Below are 6,000 nucleotides of genomic sequence, written 5' to 3' on the forward strand. Positions count from 1 at the left end.
GCACAAGAATCTTGTATTCGTTCAAATGCACAGGATTCTTTGGCTGTAGAACTGGTCTGCAGAGTCTGTAGTCTGTGTATCTGGAAGGGGAAACGTTGACATAGAATGGCACTTTGAAGAGTCCTTGGACACCTTTTAATAAGGAAGTCAAAGGTGGAAAGAGCACACTCTTACCTAGTAAGAAGAAAGCTAGGGTACCTGCAGCAAAATAAGACTTTTGACTTGCCATTAATTTAAATATCTTGGATAGGACACTAGACTAATAGACTATGGGTTATATGCTGTTACCTTATGGCTACTTTACACTGGCAAAGTCTTTGCTGGAAACTGCCCCCAGCACACCTTTGTATAACCCCACCCACTGTCGGGGCTGAGCTCAGCGCTTCCTTCTCTTAGCTGGCCGCTCAGCGGTCAGCTAATTGCCAGCTCCTATCTCTCCACAGTGACTCACCTGTTGATGATATCCTGCTTGTCAGTCCTGCCTACTTAAGCCATCCAGCCCAATGATCTCTGCCTTTGCCTTGGTCAACATCACAGAGACTATCTCCTGCATTCCTGTTAAAGACTTGCTTGGCTGACATTCCTTCTGGCTCCAGATTCTGCTTGCTGTTCCACTATGCTAATCTCTGGCTTGTCGGACTATCCTTTCCGGTTACCAAACTTTGGCTAATTTTTGACTACATTTGTTCTATTTACTTATTATTAAACTGTGTAAACTATTATTAAAGTGTGATTTAACTGTACTTCTGTGTCGGTCTGATTCATGGTTTTTGACACCCACCCTGTGAGGCTTCAGCTTTGTAACAAGCAATATAGAGATACAGAAGACTGAGGGGAAGGGACCTGTATCCTGTACTATACTCAAAGATAGGTAAATTTGACTTGCTAGTAATTTCCATACCATCTTAATTGTACAAGACAGGGAGACCTAGAGTATCGGATGTCCCCAAGCAATAAACTAAGGTGTGTGCAACAACATAGTAAATAGGCCCACAAACGAGTGGTCAACGGACCCAAAACACACAGGAAATGGCTTGAAGCACCTTGTGGCCAAAGCTTGGATCTGCAGAGGCCTTAATGTTATGATAGAAAGTAAAAAAACAGAAGACCATGTGGTGGCCTTGCACACCTGGGAAACAGCTGTTTAATACAAAAAGGCCAGAAAACCGCTGACAGATCTGGTGAAATGGGCCCTGATAGGGAAGGAAGGAATGTATTCCTTGAGGGAACAAACACTGGAAATTAGCAGCCTGAGCAATATTGGAGGAAGCAGGATGTCCCTTCCTGGGACATCCAGGAAGGATGAAAATGGACTAAATTTTTCTGAAGCAAGATCTTGCAACTAGGTAGACTTTAACTGGCGAGCACATCTAGGCAATGGAGTAAAATCTCCTTGCTGTATTTAAGAGCAGGACATAGGTAATGGAGGACAATGTCCTCAATGAGTTGAAAGGAAGAGACCAGCCTCGGGGAGGAAATGGGGTCTGGGTCTCAGGGCCTCCTCGTCTCTATGTAGGATGTTAGTCTTACCAGCAACAGTATTTCTAGGAATCTTCCAGGATAGCCGCATGAGAGATTATTTGTTCTCTCTATGGGAAACATGAGCCAACAGGTTAAAAAGCCCTTTCATTAAATTAAAGGCCTCGTGCACAGAGTGTTAAAAAAAAAAAACGAGCTGCAAATCCACTACCAACGGCAGGAAAAAGCAGCTGTAAAAATGTGTTTTTAGTAGCATTGTGCATTGGCATTAATGCACGTTTAGCCACTCTAGCGTTTCTATGCCTCCATTCAAAATCAATGGTTTCCTATGAGAGCCCATTGATTTGAATAGAAGTCGCACCATGATGTGTGGCTTATGCACAGAGGATCTTGGATGAAAAAAAAAAACTGGCCTGGGGTTCCCCTCCAAGAGCATACCAGACCCTCCAGTCTTGTATGGATTTTAAGGGGAACCCCCACGCCAAAAAAATTGGCGTGGGGACTCCCAAAGTCCACACCAAACCCTTATCCAAGCACACAGACCATCAAGGGGGACGAGCGAACACCTGCCCCCTCCTCCTGGACCATACCAGGCAACATGCCCTGTGCCAATGTGCTTGCTTTGCACCCCGCCCCCGACCCCAAAGCACCTTGTCCCCCATGTTGATGGGGACAAGGGCCTCTTCCCGACAACCCTGGCCGGTGGTTGTCGGGGTCTGTTGGTGGAAGGCTTATCGGCAGCCCCCTTTAACAAGGGGGCCCCCACCCCATGTGAATGAGTAGGGGTAGATTGTACCCCTACCCATTCACCCAAAAAAAGTGTCAAAAATGAAAACGGTACACAGGTTTTTGATAAAATTAATTTATTAACCACTTCAATACCACACACCGTCATATGACGTCCTTGACTTTGTGCATGTATATCTGAATGATGCCTGCAGCTACAGGCATCATTCAGATATCATTATTTGCCGGCAGCAATTCTGTGCCCGATAAGAATGATCATAGCGGCAGTTCCGCCGCTTGATCGTTCTTATAGGTGACAGGATGGGACGTCCCGGTGTCTTGTCATATAACGTCCTCCATCCGATAGTGTCCGCTGCGTACTGCGCATGCGCAGTACACAGCAACACAGATTCCGAAAATTGCCGAGGATGAACGGCGCCTGCGCCCTGAGTCCAGGTTCTATCCCCACTATCCAAGTGGACATAGAGTAGGAATAAAAAAGAGCCGAGCGCAGCGAGGCCGACCCCGAAGCGTGGCGAGCGAAGCTCGCCCACGAGGGGCCCTCTAATATTCACAACCCTATGTCCGCTTGGATGGTGGGGCTACAACCTCCACTCATGGCGCAGGCGCCGTTCAGCTTCGGAGATTTTCCGAAGCTTCATCTGCTCCGTACTGTGCATGCGCAGTATGGCCCGGATACTATTTGATGGCCGGACACTATACGGCAGAACACCGGTGTAACATTATCTTTCACATTATACAAAAAATTGGGCTAACTTTACTGTTGTTATTTTTTGATTCATTTAAACTTTTTTTCCAAACAAAAAGGCATTTGAAAAATTGCACAAATACTGTGTGATATAAAAAGTTGCACTGACCGCCATTTTATTCCCTAGGGTGTCTGCTAAAAAAAATATATAATGTTTGGGGGTTCTGAGTCATTTTCTAGCAAAAACATTATGATTTTTACATGTAGGAGAGGAGTGCCAGAATAGGCCCGGTATTGAAGTGGTTAAAGCGGCTCAGGCGTCGTCTTCTAATTTTCTTCTCTCTCCGGCGATGTCTTCATCCTCCAGTTCTTCTTCTTCCAGCCGGTTCTCCTCTCTCCTCTGTCTTCTCCCATCGCTGGTTCTCCTCTCTTCGTTGTCTTCTTCCTCTGATGTTTTCCTGACTCTCTCCCCTAATGTATATGCTGGGTCCATCGTGGGCCATTACTAATATAGCCATGGGGGGGGGGGGGCACCCAGTGACATCATCTTTGTCAAAAACCTGTGTATTGTTTTTATTTTTGACACTTTTTTGGGTGAATGGTTAGGGGTACAATGTACCCCATACTTATTCACATAGGGTGGGGGCCAGGATCTGGGGGCTTCCAGAATCCGATAAGCCCCCCCGCTCTCAGACCCTGACAACCACCGGCCGGGGTTGTTGGGAACACGCCCTTGTTCTCAACAGGGGGAAAAGGTGCTTTAGGGTGCCCCAAAGCACCCACCCTGTGTTAAGGGCATGGGAACTGGTATGGTCCAACAGGGGGATGCTTGCTCACCCCTCCCCCCTTTCCTGACCTGCCAGGCTGCTTGTTTGGATAAGGGTAGGGTAAGGGTTTTTTTTTTTTTTGGGGGAGCTAAGGCCGGGCAAGGCCACTAACGTCAACAGCTGGGCCCTGAGATTACCAAAGGGGAATATTAGTCTTTTTGGATTTAGAGAAGGCTTTTGATTCCGTGGATTGGAGCTACATGCAGTAAATATTATGGGGGTTTGGATCTCTATTCTGTAAATGGATTGTGCTGCTCACTCCCTGTTCCGGCAGTCAGCTTTAATGGGATGGTATCAGAGTTTTTCCCGTTATCTAACGGGACACGCCAGGGCTGCCTGTTATCTCCTGGCCTATATGTTTTGCTTATAGAGCCCTTGGCTACAGCCCTACATGTGTCCTCTGGAGTGAAGGGAATACAGGTGGGTGTATTAGAGGAAAAAAACTGCACTATACGCTGATGATATGGTACTTTTCCTGGGGGATCATGACCAGTCGTTGACCTCAACTCTGTCCATGGTTTTCCAGTCTTAAGGTAAATTGGTGTAAGTCACAAATGTTGCCATTGAAAGTCACACCCTCAACACTCAGGGCCTCGATATCAGTGGGTAGATAAGGTGAAATATTTTGAACTAAATATTACCCAGTTGGTTTCTGACTTTATTCCTCTCAATGTTACTCTGATTCTGCAGACACTAAAGCCACGCACACAGGCCTGGCATAACCTACGGCTATCTCTGATTGGGAAAATAAATCTGCTGAAAATGAAATTTCTCCCCTTATTCCTATACGTCTTTAGGAACTCTCCAGTGTGGATACCTCAGACTATTTTCCAGTCCATTTCTAGAGTGATTTCAAACTTTCTCTGGGGTGGGGGGGGGACTCCAAGCCTTAGACTGCAAGTGTTGCAGCAGCCTTGGAAAGAAGGAGGGGTGGCGGTACCTAATTTTGCTAGATATTTCTTAGCGGGGCAGTTGGTTTTTGCACATAGATGGTTGACTCAGCCAGATGATGATGCAGCGGTAACTTTAGAAGCTGCAGTAGTTGGTTCCTATGAGGCGCTGTCTGGCCTGTTATACAGGGGGAGAGGGGTCCCTTATCCTATTATGGGGTCCATGAGCTCAGTCATCAGAGCATGGGACTTGGCTGGAAGGGCGAAACTTCAGGGTGGAGTGGTGTCACCTTATACTCCTCTGTGGCATAATCCCAAGCTTTTCTCACTTTTTTTTGCTAGCCAGATCCAATCATCTGGACCAGATATGGGATAAAAAAAAATAACAGTGGGTGTGGTGGTTGGAAATGGTCTGTTGTTGACATTTCATGTGCTCAGAAGTAAGTACCAGCTCCCCAGCTCACACCTGTTTCGTTTTTTCCAGTTCAGACATGCTTTTTCTGCCCAATTTGGGTCCTCCACTTTGGATGTGCGGGCTGGTGACCTGATATCACTGCTCAGGGCTAAAGACCTACCTAAAGCCTTGTCTACTATCTACAAGGAATTATTCATAGATACTACAAAAGTTCTAGCATACTGTTGTGCTGCATGTATGTCGGATTTCCCACAGCTTGACAGAAGTCTGTCTGTTGGTCTTGGTGGACACATTAGCACCCAAAAATATGATCCGTACTTTGCTCACTTTTCTCTTGTAGTATGCCCGCAAAGTGATTATCTTATTGTGGAAGAAACTGTTGGCGCCTACCATTATGGCCTGGAAGGCATTGATTGATAAGGCTCTACCGATGTATGAAGCTACATATCTCAATAGAGGGGTACCTGATACATTTAAAAAGGTGTGGGGGGCGTGGCTTCTCATAGTTCCTGGGTCCCTCGGCTCCACGGGCTTCATTTCACCTGGAAACTCCCTTACAAATCTGCACATGGGGAAGGACAAACATAAGGCACAGAAGGGCTCTAGCAGCAATCGACCAGGATGCGATTTGGGGCAATTTTTTTTTTTACCAGATCTCCGGTTGCAGCAATGCACCAGCCAGAATCCAAGATGGCGCTGGCACCGCCTGCTCTGATTCAGCCCTGCATACACAAGCAAGCTCACATGGATATTTCCCACTCTCTGAGGACTCTGATTACCCCTCCATACTCACCAGAAGCCGCTCTCATGTCTCCCTGGGCTCGGGTGAGGGCTGGGACATGGAATCACAGATGAGGTCCCTGCACAGCTATATCAGATCCCTGCCCACTAAAGCAGACTTTGAACACTGTGTTCACAGGATTGAGAAAACATACAAAAAGGAAATTTCTGACC

Source organism: Lithobates pipiens, unplaced genomic scaffold (genome assembly GCF_037356315.1).
Source record: "Lithobates pipiens isolate NorthernLeopardFrog02 unplaced genomic scaffold, aLitPip1_a1.2 Scaffold_22, whole genome shotgun sequence".
NCBI lineage: Eukaryota > Metazoa > Chordata > Amphibia > Anura > Ranidae > Lithobates > Lithobates pipiens.